Source organism: Scyliorhinus torazame, chromosome 15 (genome assembly GCF_047496885.1).
Source record: "Scyliorhinus torazame isolate Kashiwa2021f chromosome 15, sScyTor2.1, whole genome shotgun sequence".
NCBI classification, from domain to species: domain Eukaryota; kingdom Metazoa; phylum Chordata; class Chondrichthyes; order Carcharhiniformes; family Scyliorhinidae; genus Scyliorhinus; species Scyliorhinus torazame.
In genome coordinates, this window is record NC_092721.1 from 153,224,869 (window position 1) to 153,236,944 (window position 12,076).

At 48.1% G+C, this 12,076-nt stretch overlaps 1 protein-coding gene across 3 annotated transcripts in view; it reads left to right on the plus strand.

Moving 5' to 3' along the window:
* LOC140391911 (microtubule-associated tumor suppressor candidate 2-like) overlaps positions 1 to 12,076 on the plus strand; it is a 766,862-nt gene that overhangs the window by 464,850 nt on the left and 289,936 nt on the right. The window lies entirely within an intron of this gene.

Here is a 12,076-nt window from a genome sequence, read left to right on the forward strand (position 1 = left end):
TGCTCTTTGGGGGGGTTTAAACTAATGCAGCAGGGGCATGGGAACCTGGATTGTAGTTTTAGGGTAAGGGAGAATGAGAGTATAGAGGTCAGGAGCACAGATTTGACGTCGCAGGAGGGGGCCAGCGTTCAGGTAGGTGGTTTGAAGTGTGTCTACTTCAATGCCAGGAGTATACGAAACAAGGTAGGGGAACTGGCAGCGTGGGTTGGTACCTGGGACTTCGATGTTGTGACCATTTCGGAGACATGGATAGAGCAGGGACAGGAATGGATGTTGCAGGTTCCGGGGTTTAGGTGTTTTAGTAAGCTCAGAGAAGGAGGCAAAAGAGGGGGAGGTGTGGCGCTGCTAGTCAAGAGCAGTATTACGGTGGCGGAGAGGATGCTAGATGGGGACTCTTCTTCCGAGGTAGTATTGGCTGAAGTTAGAAACAGGAAAGGAGAGGTCACCCTGTTGGGAGTTTTTTATAGGCCTCCTAATAGTTCTAGGGATGTAGAGGAAAGGATGGCGAAGATGATTCTGGATATGAGCGAAAGTAACAGGGTAGTTATTATGGGAGACTTTAACTTTCCAAATATTGACTGGAAAAGATATAGTTCGAGTACAATAGATGGGTCGTTTTTTGTACAGTGTGTGCAGGAGGGTTTCCTGAAACAATATGTTGACAGGCCAACAAGAGGCGAGGCCACGTTGGATTTGGTTTTGGGTAATGAACCAGGCCAGGTGTTGGATTTGGAGGTGGGAGAGCACTTTGGGGACAGTGACCACAATTCGGTGACGTTTACGTTAATGATGGAAAGGGATAAGTATACACCGCAGGGCAAGAGTTATAGCTGGGGGAAGGGCAATTATGATGCCATTAGACGTGACTTGGGGGGGATAAGGTGGAGAAGTAGGCTGCAAGTGTTGGGCACACTGGATAAGTGGGGCTTGTTCAAGGATCAGCTACTGCGTGTTCTTGATAAGTATGTACCGGTCAGACAGGGAGGAAGGCGTCGAGCGAGGGAACCGTGGTTTACCAGGGAAGTGGAATCTCTTGTTAAGAGGAAGAAGGAGGCCTATGTGAAGATGAAGTGTGAAGTTTCGGTTGGGGCGATGGATAGTTACAAGGTAGCGAGGAAGGATCTAAAGAGAGAGCTAAGACGAGCAAGGAGGGGACATGAGAAGTATTTGGCAGGAAGGATCAAGGAAAACCCAAAAGCTTTCTATAGGTATGTCAGGAATAAGCGAATGACTAGGGAAAGAGTAGGACCAGTCAAGGACAGGGATGGGAAATTGTGTGTGGAGTCTGAAGAGATAGGCGAGATACTAAATGAATATTTTTTGTCAGTATTCACTCAGGAAAAAGATAATGTTGTGGAGGAGAATGCTGAGTCCCAGGCTAATAGAATAGATGGCATTGAGGTACGTAGGGAAGAGGTGTTGGCAATTCTGGACAGGCTGAAAATAGATAAGTCCCCGGGACCTGATGGGATTTATCCTAGGATTCTATGGGAGGCCAGGGAAGAGATTGCTGGACCTTTGGCTTTGATTTTTATGTCATCATTGGCTACAGGAATAGTGCCAGAGGACTGGAGGACAGCAAATGTGGTCCCTTTGTTCAAAAAGGGGAGCAGAGACAACCCCGGCAACTATAGACCGGTGAGCCTCACGTCTGTAGTGGGTAAAGTCTTGGAGGGGATTATAAGGGACAAGATTTATAATCATCTAGATAGGAATGATATGATCAGGGATAGTCAGCATGGCTTTGTGAAGGGTAGGTCATGCCTCACAAACCTTATTGAGTTCTTTGAGAAGGTGACTGAACAGGTAGACGAGGGTAGAGCAGTTGATGTGGTGTATATGGATTTCAGCAAAGCGTTTGATAAGGTTCCCCACGGTAGGCTATTGCAAAAAATACGGAGGCTGGGGATTAAGGGTGATTTAGAGATGTGGATCAGAAATTGGCTAGCTGAAAGAAGACAGAGGGTGGTGGTTGATGGGAAATGTTCAGAATGGAGTACAGTCACAAGTGGAGTACCACAAGGATCTGTTCTGGGGCCGTTGCTGTTTGTCATTTTTATCAATGACCTAGAGGAAGGCACAGAAGGGTGGGTGAGTAAATTTGCAGATGATACTAAAGTCGGTGGTGTTGTCGATAGTGTGGAAGGATGTAGCAGGTTACAGAGGGATATAGATAAGCTGCAGAGCTGGGCTGAGAGGTGGCAAATGGAGTTTAATGTAGAGAAGTGTGAGGTGATTCACTTTGGAAGGAATAACAGGAATGCGGAATATTTGGCTAATGGTAAAGTTCTTGAAAGTGTGGCTGAGCAGAGGGATCTAGGTGTCCATGTACATAGATCCCTGAAAGTTGCCACCCAGGTTGATAGGGTTGTGAAGAAGGCCTATGGAGTGTTGGCCTTTATTGGTAGAGGGATTGAGTTCCGGAGTCGGGAGGTCATGTTGCAGCTGTACAGAACTCTGGTCCGGCCGCATTTGGAGTATTGCGTACAGTTCTGGTCACCGCATTATAGGAAGGACGTGGAGGCTTTGGAGCGGGTGCAGAGGAGATTTACCAGGATGTTGCCTGGTATGGAGGGAAAATCTTATGAGGAAAGGCTGACGGACTTGAGGTTGTTTTCGTTGGAGAGAAGAAGGTTAAGAGGAGACTTAATAGAGGCATACAAAATGATCAGGGGGTTGGATAGGGTGGACAGTGAGAGCCTTCTCCCGCGGATGGATATGGCTGGCACGAGGGGACATAACTTTAAACTGAGGGGTAATAGATATAGGACAGAGGTCAGAGGTAGGTTCTTTACGCAAAGAGTGGTGAGGCCGTGGAATGCCCTACCTGCTACAGTAGTGAACTCGCCAACATTGAGGGCATTTAAAAGTTTATTGGATAAACATATGGATGATAATGGCATAGTGTAGGTTAGATGGCTTTTGTTTCGGTGCAACATCGTGGGCCGAAGGGCCTGTACTGCGCTGTATTGTTCTATGTTCTATGTTCTATGTTCTATACCCCTGGACATTCCGGCCCTGAGCGCCTGCGGCCTGCGCGTCGACGGCGGGCCACTCCATGGCCATCCCCTCTGCTGCAGCAGCAGCCGCTGCATCTGCAGCCACTGTAGGCCGTCGCAGTCTACGCTGCCGGATGGCTATCTGCAGTGCTGCCGCTCCAACCATGGCAGTGAACATCGCTGTCTGGTTGGCATACATGGTGACCTGCAGGAGGGTGGTGGGGGGCAGAGAAACGACATGTTACACGGAGATTCTTCCACACCTCGCCAGCGGGTTGCATGGGATCCCTGTGTGTCCCGGTGGCCTGGTCACGCTGCAGACACGCAGCCAGCCTAACACCTGGTCACTGTCTGCGACCAACGGTCAGTTCACACCGTACTGCTCACCAGTGTGCCAGTCGCCTGTGCCCATCAGCCACACGACAACCTGCGGCCATGTCCTCGTCACCGTCCTGCCATATCAGGGCGGCTGACATGTGGCATCCACGAATGGACGACACCCTCCACACTCTCCCTCACCTCCACTCCCACCTCCACTCCCTCCCTCACCCCCCTCCCACCTCCGCATTCTCCCTCCCCCCTCCACACTCTCCCTCCCCCCCTCCCACCTCCACTCCCTCCCTCACCCCCCTCCCACCTCCATACTCTCCCTCCCTCCCTCCCACCTCCACACTCTCCCTCGCCCCCCTCCCACCTCCACACTCTCCCTCACCCTCCCTCCCACCCCCTCCCACCCCCCTGTTTGCCGCAGCGTTCTCGGGGAAGCTGACCCGGTCTGCAGGAGCACCGGAACAGTCCGCTCACCTCCTCACTGCTCAGCGTCAGCCAGCACGACTGGCTGACGACTTTATTTACCAGGTGTGAACGGCGACGGCGTGACCCCAGTTCACGCCGTCGGGACTTCGGCCCATCCGGGCCGGAGAATAGCGGGAGTAGCGGAGAATCGCCATTTTGGGTGTCTCGGGCGATTCTCCGACCTGCACAGCGCGGAACTCGACGGGGCCGTTCTCGCCGCTTGGGTGGGCGTCGGACCGGCGTCGCGTGGAAAAATGGCGCGCCAGGGGATTCTCCCAACCGGCGCGGCATCGGAGAATCGTGCCCACATCTCTAATATCTCCGCAGATCTTGATGACTTTGTAACGTAGAGTCAGGGGCGTCATTTTCCAACCCCCTGCTGGGTCGGAGAATGGCCGTTGGCCGCCGTGAATCCCGCCCCCGCCCCCGCCGAAGTCTCCGGTACCGGAGATTGGGCGGGGGCGGGAATCGGGCCGCGCCGGTTGGCGGGACCCCCCGCTCAATTCTCTGGCCCATATGGGCCGAAGTTCCGCCCAGAAATTGCCTGTCCCCCCGGCGTAAATCAAACATGGTATTTACCGGCGGGACCAGGCGGCGTGGGAAGGCTCCGGGGTCCTGGGGGGGGCGCGGGGCGATCTGACCCCGGGGGGGTGCCCCCACGGTGGCCTGGCCTGCGATCGGGGCCCACCGATCCGCGGGCGGGCCTGTGCCGTGGGGGCACTCTTTCACTTCCGCCTCCGCTACGGCCTCCACCATGGCGGAGGCGGAAGAGACTCTCCCCACTGCGCATGCGCGGGGAAACTGTCGGCGGCCGCTGACGTTCCCGCGCATGCGCTGCATTTCCGCGCCAGCTGGCGGGGCAACAAACGCCATTTCCGCCAGCTGGCGGGGGGGAAATCCCTCCGGCATCGGCCTAGCCCCTCAATGTTGGGGCTAGGCCGCCAAAAATGCGGAGACTTCCGCACCTTTGGGCCGGCGCGATGCCCGTCTGATTGGCGCCAGTCGGCGGACATCGCGCCCTTGGTGGAGAATTTCGCCCCAGATTCCTCACTATCCTGTACTTCTGTAATTTACGATTTATTCATACTTCGTATGGTGGGTCCTACACATTTCAGGATATCAAGAGTGTCAAATTGCATCATAAATATCAGTGGCATTAGCAACATCTTCGCTCGCCAATAAAATGAGTGCTGTTTTGCCAATATGCATAAATCCATCAGGATGTTTTTGTCTACTATCAGCAACCTGGGTTTTCCAGAGGCATGGATTCTGCGATTTACAAGGATTTTACGGATTGTTTTCTTTCAAACCTGCTTTTTGCCAAATAATTTGGATTGTGAAAATCCCCGGGCACAATCCCAATGGTTATGTCATGATTAATGTCAAATGCCTTCCAGCATTGTGCTTGTGGCCTTAGTGGGAAGGAGTTTAATTTTTCTGGGGCTGGTGGACACTTAAACATTATGGCAGCATTTTCAGTGCTTGTCTGCCCCCGATGACTGGATTCTGCTGAAGCCCCCACTTGTGTTGCAGCAGAAGTCCAAGGGAGCCCTTGAGTAAATTTTGTGACTTAATTTCCAGGATAGTTGAAATCTCCAATGTTTTTATTATTTATGACTGAAGTACATATTGACTTCTGTATTCATAAATATGTGCACATGTTCAAAAGGAAATGTTATTCATGAACCACTCAAATATAATTTGTGTTCTTTGTCTCCTCAATTGAAACTGCATGGGGTTTTTTTCTCAAAGAAGCAAGGCTGGAATGTTATGCTCCCCCAATCCTCCTGGCACCTGACAGCCTGACTGTGGGCCTGGGTTTGAAGGGGTGTATATTCCCGCATGCAAAGGTAACATATACAACGCTGTTCTTTTGTCTAAACTAGACCACAAACTGAAATCAAGAAATACCTGTGTAAACCTTTCATGTCATTTTGTTTGAGGCAACGTTACCACATATGTTATTGCTTTGGGGAGACATGCCAACAACTCATCTAATAAATGCAACCAAATAAACATGGTTATAATACAATATAAGAATGAAATATCGCCCTTGATTGAAAAATCAATGAGTTGACTGACAAGATAGATTGGCAAATGTGCCGTACTGCAGCACCAGACATTTTAATTGACATTTCCCTGGGAAATACCAGCTCAAGCCATCTGTTAATAACATATAGTATGTGTATTTTCATTTTAATATTTGATATACTGACCCGTTGGATGATGTTATTATCTTGAGAAACGGCCTTGCTATTACGGGAGGATGCTCTATAAGGAAAACTGTTCTTCCGTGTAAATTAGAAATAAAGGTTTTGCTTCAACCTGGACACGACAATATCAAATTTCACAATGTCCTCCTTCCCGCACAGATACAGAGGAGCTTTGCACTCATCTTCATCATCAAAGCAGACCAGCAATCTTCCGGTGTTTTCATTGACAGCACTTACACTTTTATAGAACTGACATTGATGTTCAGCTGATGGGTTTTATCATGGAGCTTCAAGTAGGAGATTGCTTTTGACTCTGAAATCCTCCCTTAGTGCTTAAGAACCAGGTGGGTGGCAGATAGAAATGCAGGGGTCATATATCAAACCACAGAGCAGCAGCTATTAACTTAAATACAAAGTGTTAGAATTTTCCATTTGACCAAGGAGAAAGAGAAATGACAGCCTTACTGTACAGTACAAAGAAACATAATGCATTTATTATTTTATATATAGAGAGTGAAATGACTCCATGATTTGGTTGTTGAGGAAAATAATATACGATTTTTTTTAGTGGAATCAATTGTAAATTGAAAATGTACCACTCACTTTTCACAGTGTGTAGCTTCGGCTGCCCATGGTGAAGTGTAAAAGAGAGTTCTTCACATTGTCTGATAATACGTTTATGATTTTGTTTTGTTCAATATTATCTGTAGAAACTGCAGGTAACTGAAAACTATTTTGTATTTATGGACAATAAAACCATTTTTAATATTGCGCCTCTCAGAAATTTGTACGTTTGGTCTTGTACGTTTTGTAGATTGCAGAATTGTATGTTATGGAGAAAAACCCAGGATACATTAAGAGGAAAGAACAAGAATCATCATGTAATGAAGTGCACCTAAGTGTGGAATTCTAATTTTGGTCTTGTCTAACCAACTGTGGACTATTAATGAGCCAATTTTAAATATTGAAGCCATTACTTTTGTGGTATGACTCCACTAGTCTATAATATGATACATGCATGAGATGGAGACAAATATCAGCTGGTAAAGAAAGTTGTCCCAGTTTATTCTAAAATTCTTGTTTTTAAGAATGGTTGTTGAGTTTAGCTGCAATTATTCTTTGTGTACCATTCAGATCTGTAGTCAGAACTTGAGCGTAACAGGGTTAATGCTTCCTGACGTTACTCAGGGATTTTCTGAGATAATCCTCATTACATATACACAGTATCCTTCTTTGTCCGCCCCTGAATAAAAAGCCTCAATTCATGTACAGCTGAAACTTTCCAAATCCCAACAATCTAGCCTTTGACCACAGTTACTGATTTGCTCAACAGCAGTCTCAGGTCTATCTTTGATTGCCCAGTTTCCTAAAAACAATACCTTCTCTCATTCTGGCTGTTATCCATTGTACAGCTCTCATCTCTTCTCCTTTAAGCCAAAGGAACGCAGACTTGAACTGATATAGCGGACAACTGGTTTAGCCATTCATCGCCAGTTCCGACAGGACCATTTAAAGCACTGCCAAGCCCTGTTCTTGTTTAGCTAAATGCTAAACCTGTTCACTCTTTTAGGATCATCCTCGAATGCAAAAATTATTCCCTACTTCTTTCTCTATTACAAACTGTCCTCTTAAACCCCTCTCCCTTTTCTCCTCTACCTTCACCTCCAACACTAAGTGTGACAAGCTCATGGACTTCTTTGTCAGTACGTTTACCATCTGGTTAACTGCCTTTGCTGGTCACCTCCCTTTCCCTAGCCCCCAGGGCCAAACATCCTCTGAAGTTCTCCCCAGCCCTAGCCTTGAACTTGCATCTTTCTATAGAATCTCTCTTATCTTCCCTCATGTCCTCTGCGAACTCATGTAGTTAATGAGACCCATCTCCTGCTCCCCTGACGGAGGGCTGTTAAGAGTCAACCACATTATTGTGGATCTGAAGTCACAAGTAGGGCAGATCAGGAAAGAGTGGCAGATCTCCTTCCCTAAAGGACATTAGTGAACTGGATTTTTTTTAAACAATTGATGATAGTTTCATGGACTTCCTTTAAATTCCAGGGGCGCCATTCTCCGACCCCCCGCCGGGTTGGAGAATGGCCGTTGGCCGCCGTGAATCCCGCCCCCGCCGAAGTCTCCGGTACCGGAGATTGGGTGGGGGCGGGAATCGGGCTGCGCCGGTTGGCGGGACCCCCCGTTCAATTCTCCGGCCCGTATGGGCCGAAGTCCCGCCCAGAAATTGCCTGTCCCGCCGGCGTAAATCAAACCTGGTATTTACCGGCGGGACCAGGCGGCGTGGGCGGGCTCCGGGGTCCTGGGGGGGGGCGCGGGGCGATCTGACCCCGGGGGGTGCCCCCACGGTGGCCTGGCCCGCGATCGGGGCCCACCGATCCGCGGGCGGGCCTGTGCCGTGGGGGCACTCTTTCCCTTCCGCCTCCGCTACGGCCTCCACCATGGCGGAGGCGGAAGAGACTCTCCCCACTGCGCATGCGCGGGGAAACTGTCAGCGGCCGCTGACGCCTCCGCGCATGACCCGCATTTCCGCGCCAGCTGGTGAGGCAACAAACGCCATTTCCGCCAGCTGGCGGGGTGGAAATCCCTCCGGCGTCGGCCTAGCCCCTCAATGTTGGGACTAGGCCGCCAAAGATGCGGAGCATTCCGCACCTTTGGGCCGGCGCGATGCCCATCTGATTGGCGCCGTTTTTGGCGCCAGTCGGCGGACATCGCGCTGTTGGGGGAGAATTTTGCCTCAGATTTTAATTTAATTTAATTTAAATTCCACCAGTTACTTTAGTGGGATTTGACACATTCCCCCAAAGGATTAGCCTGTGTCTCTGGATGACGAGCCCGGTGATATTACCACTAATCCAATGTCCTTCCTGCCCCTTCCCCTATCCGCCCTCCTGACCCCACAATCCATGTCCCCATCCCTGAAATAACAACAGTTAAATATGAATATACTCAGGTAACAACAACAGCAACTAATGACATCACAGCACTTTACTGATAACATCAACAATAGATTTAAATAAGAAGATGCATAATAATAATGTTCTATAACACATCCCAAATCCATGTCCATTCGTCCCAGAATTTCATGTTTGGATGCCTCCAATCAGTTTCAGCCCTTTCCATAGTACCAAAACAGCTCTAATCAAAGTCACAAATGGCATCCTATGTGACTGTAACAAAGGTTGACTGTTCTTTCTCGTCCTTCTCTAACTGTCTGCCAATTCTGTCATGGCTGACCACAGCGTCCTTCTCCAAAACCGCCATCTGATTGATAGAAAAACACTTGCCTATTTCCATTTTTATCATCTAATCATTGCCAGAGCATCATTTGTGGTGGTTTCTCATCCTGCCCTCACACCATTACCTCTGGTGTCCCACAGGGATCTATTGCTGGACCCCTCCTATTCCTCAGCTACATACTTGCCCTTGCTGACATCATCCAGAAACATGGCGCCTATCCTCACAAGTTTGTTGACTACCTCTCTTGACTTCTCCACTGTCTCTAAATTGTCAATCTACTTGCTCGACATCCGGTATTGGATGAACAAAGATTTCACCAAATTAGTTATTGGGAAGATTAAAGCCATTGTCTTCAGTTCCCACCACAAACTTTGTTGCCAAAATACCAATTACATCTATCACCCTGGCAACGGTCTTGAGGCTGAAAAAGACTTTTCACAACCTTGGTGTTATTTTTAACACTGAGGTGAGCTTCTGATCACATGTCGATACCATCACTGAGACGACCCATTTCCCTGCCTACGCTGTACTGCTGATGAAACCCTCATTCGTGCCTTTAATACTTCTCGACTTGACTATGCCAAAGCAGTCCTGATAAACCCTGCTGCCCGTATCAGTACTCCCACCAAGTCCCATTCATCCATCATCCCTGTGCTTGCTGAAATACATTGGCTGACAGTTAAAACAGTGCCTTGATTTTAAAATTCACATCCATTTTTTCAGAAACCTTCACGGCTTCGCTTTCCTTATCGCTGTAATCTCCTCCAACACCACAACCCTCTGAGAGATCTGCCATTATCTAATCCTGGACTCTTGTCCTTCCCTGATTTTAATTACTCCACTATTGGTTGTCGTCCTTCAGATGTCAAGACTGTAATCTCTGGGATTCCCTTTCAAAAACTCTGCAACTCTTTATTTTTAAAATGTTCCTTAAAACCTACTTTCCTGACCAGGCCACCTGACCTGATTGTCGCCTGATGTGACTTGGTGTCTAATGTTGTTTTATTAAGCTCCTGTGAAGAGCCATGGGTTGTTTTATTATGTTAAAGATCACGGTAGCACAGTGGTTAGCACCATGGCTTTGCAGCGCCGGGGTCCCAGGTTCGATTCCCGCTTGGGTCATTGTCTGTGCGGAGTCTGCACGTTCTCCCCGTGTCTGCGTGGGTTTCCTCTGGGTGCTCTGGTTTCCTCCCACAAGCCCCGAAAGACATACTATTAGGTAATTTGGATATTCTGAATTCTCCCTCTGCATACCCGAACAGGCGCCTGAATGTGGCGACTAGGGGCTTTTCACAGTAACTTTTGCAGTGTTAATGTAAGCCTTCTTGTGACAATAAAGATTATTATATTATTATAGATGTCATATAAATATAGCTGTTGTGAACTCTTGACTGGATTGAGTTTACCAGCAGGAGCTTCCTGCCAGTCACGTATGGAAAATAGCATGCGACTGGAATTAATAAAGGTTGTTTCATTGTTTCTGGGAAGAGAAACTAAAAATGGTTGATCAAAGAAACAGACAAACTCAATTTCCAACAGTGTCTGAAGCATTGTCATTTTAACATATATAACAAGCTAATAGCATGTTAATGGAAGGGCATCTATGTCTGTTGTGGAGAGGACTGTTAATGCATTAGGTGGAGCTGGCACAGGTGAGGGTCTCATATTGATAATAATCTTTATTGTCACAAGTAGGCTTCCATTGACACTGCAGTGAAGTTACTGTGAAAATCCCCAAGTCGCCACTCTCCGGCACCTGTTCAGGTACACGGAGGGAGAATTCAGAATGACCAGTTCACCTAACAAGTATGTCTTTCGGGACTTGTGGGAGGAAACCGGAGCGCGCGGAGGAAATCCAGGGAGAATGTGCAGACTCTGCACAGACAGTGACCCAAGCCGGGAATCGAACCTGGGACCCTGACGCTGTGAAGCAACAGAGCTACATTTGACTGTAACATGTTTACTGCTTTCTACAGAGTCTTTCTGCATCCTTGGCTATGGTGGATTTTCATTGTCCACACTATTGTTTGGCATTTGGTGGCTAGTTGTGGAGCATGCAACATTCTATGATAATCTTAGAGTAGAGAGTCTGTATCGGAAGGCACCTCATTCCATGGCATTTCTTCCAGATATCTATAAAGTGTTTGATAATTTCTTTGGCTGTTTGAGCCTCAGTGTCTTCTCATATTGTAGCGTTGTGCAGCTTGATGTTGCAAGCCATGGCTGAAGAGAGTGGCCTTTGAGTCTGGCTTCTTGTTCAAAAGGATTATCTTTCAGACTGTTGCCAATGAGACTATTCACCAGTATGATTCTTGTTGATCATCGCCTACATCCTGGAGAGGAATTTATTGTGGTTCAGGAATGAGATTGCATATTTAGACTTGGAAGGCTAGCTACATTGGTGCCATCAATAAAAAAATGCAAATGTTGCCACAGTCCCAGGGAACCTTAACAGCTGCTCCTCTTTGAGAGCTGACTGGTGGTGATTTAACTTGAGGGTCACCACACCTCTGGTGAGGGGCAAAGTTGAGAAGGCACTTCATAGCCAGTACGGAAATTGAACCACCACAGTTGGCATCGCTCTCCATCACGAACCAGCCATCCAACCAACTGAACTTCAATAATATCCCTTGGTTATAAGAAACCCTACAGTGTGAAAAGACGTTTTGGGCTTTTTCATCTGCCACCAGGTTTCTAGGTGAAGCAGAAAGTTGACGTATCTGTGATCTCTGGATTGAATGATGTTGTCAGCGTGCCCCACAGTAGCCTGTAGCCTGGGGCATAGCTGCTCAGGATTGTGGTAACCTTGACTGCAACCTGCGAGGA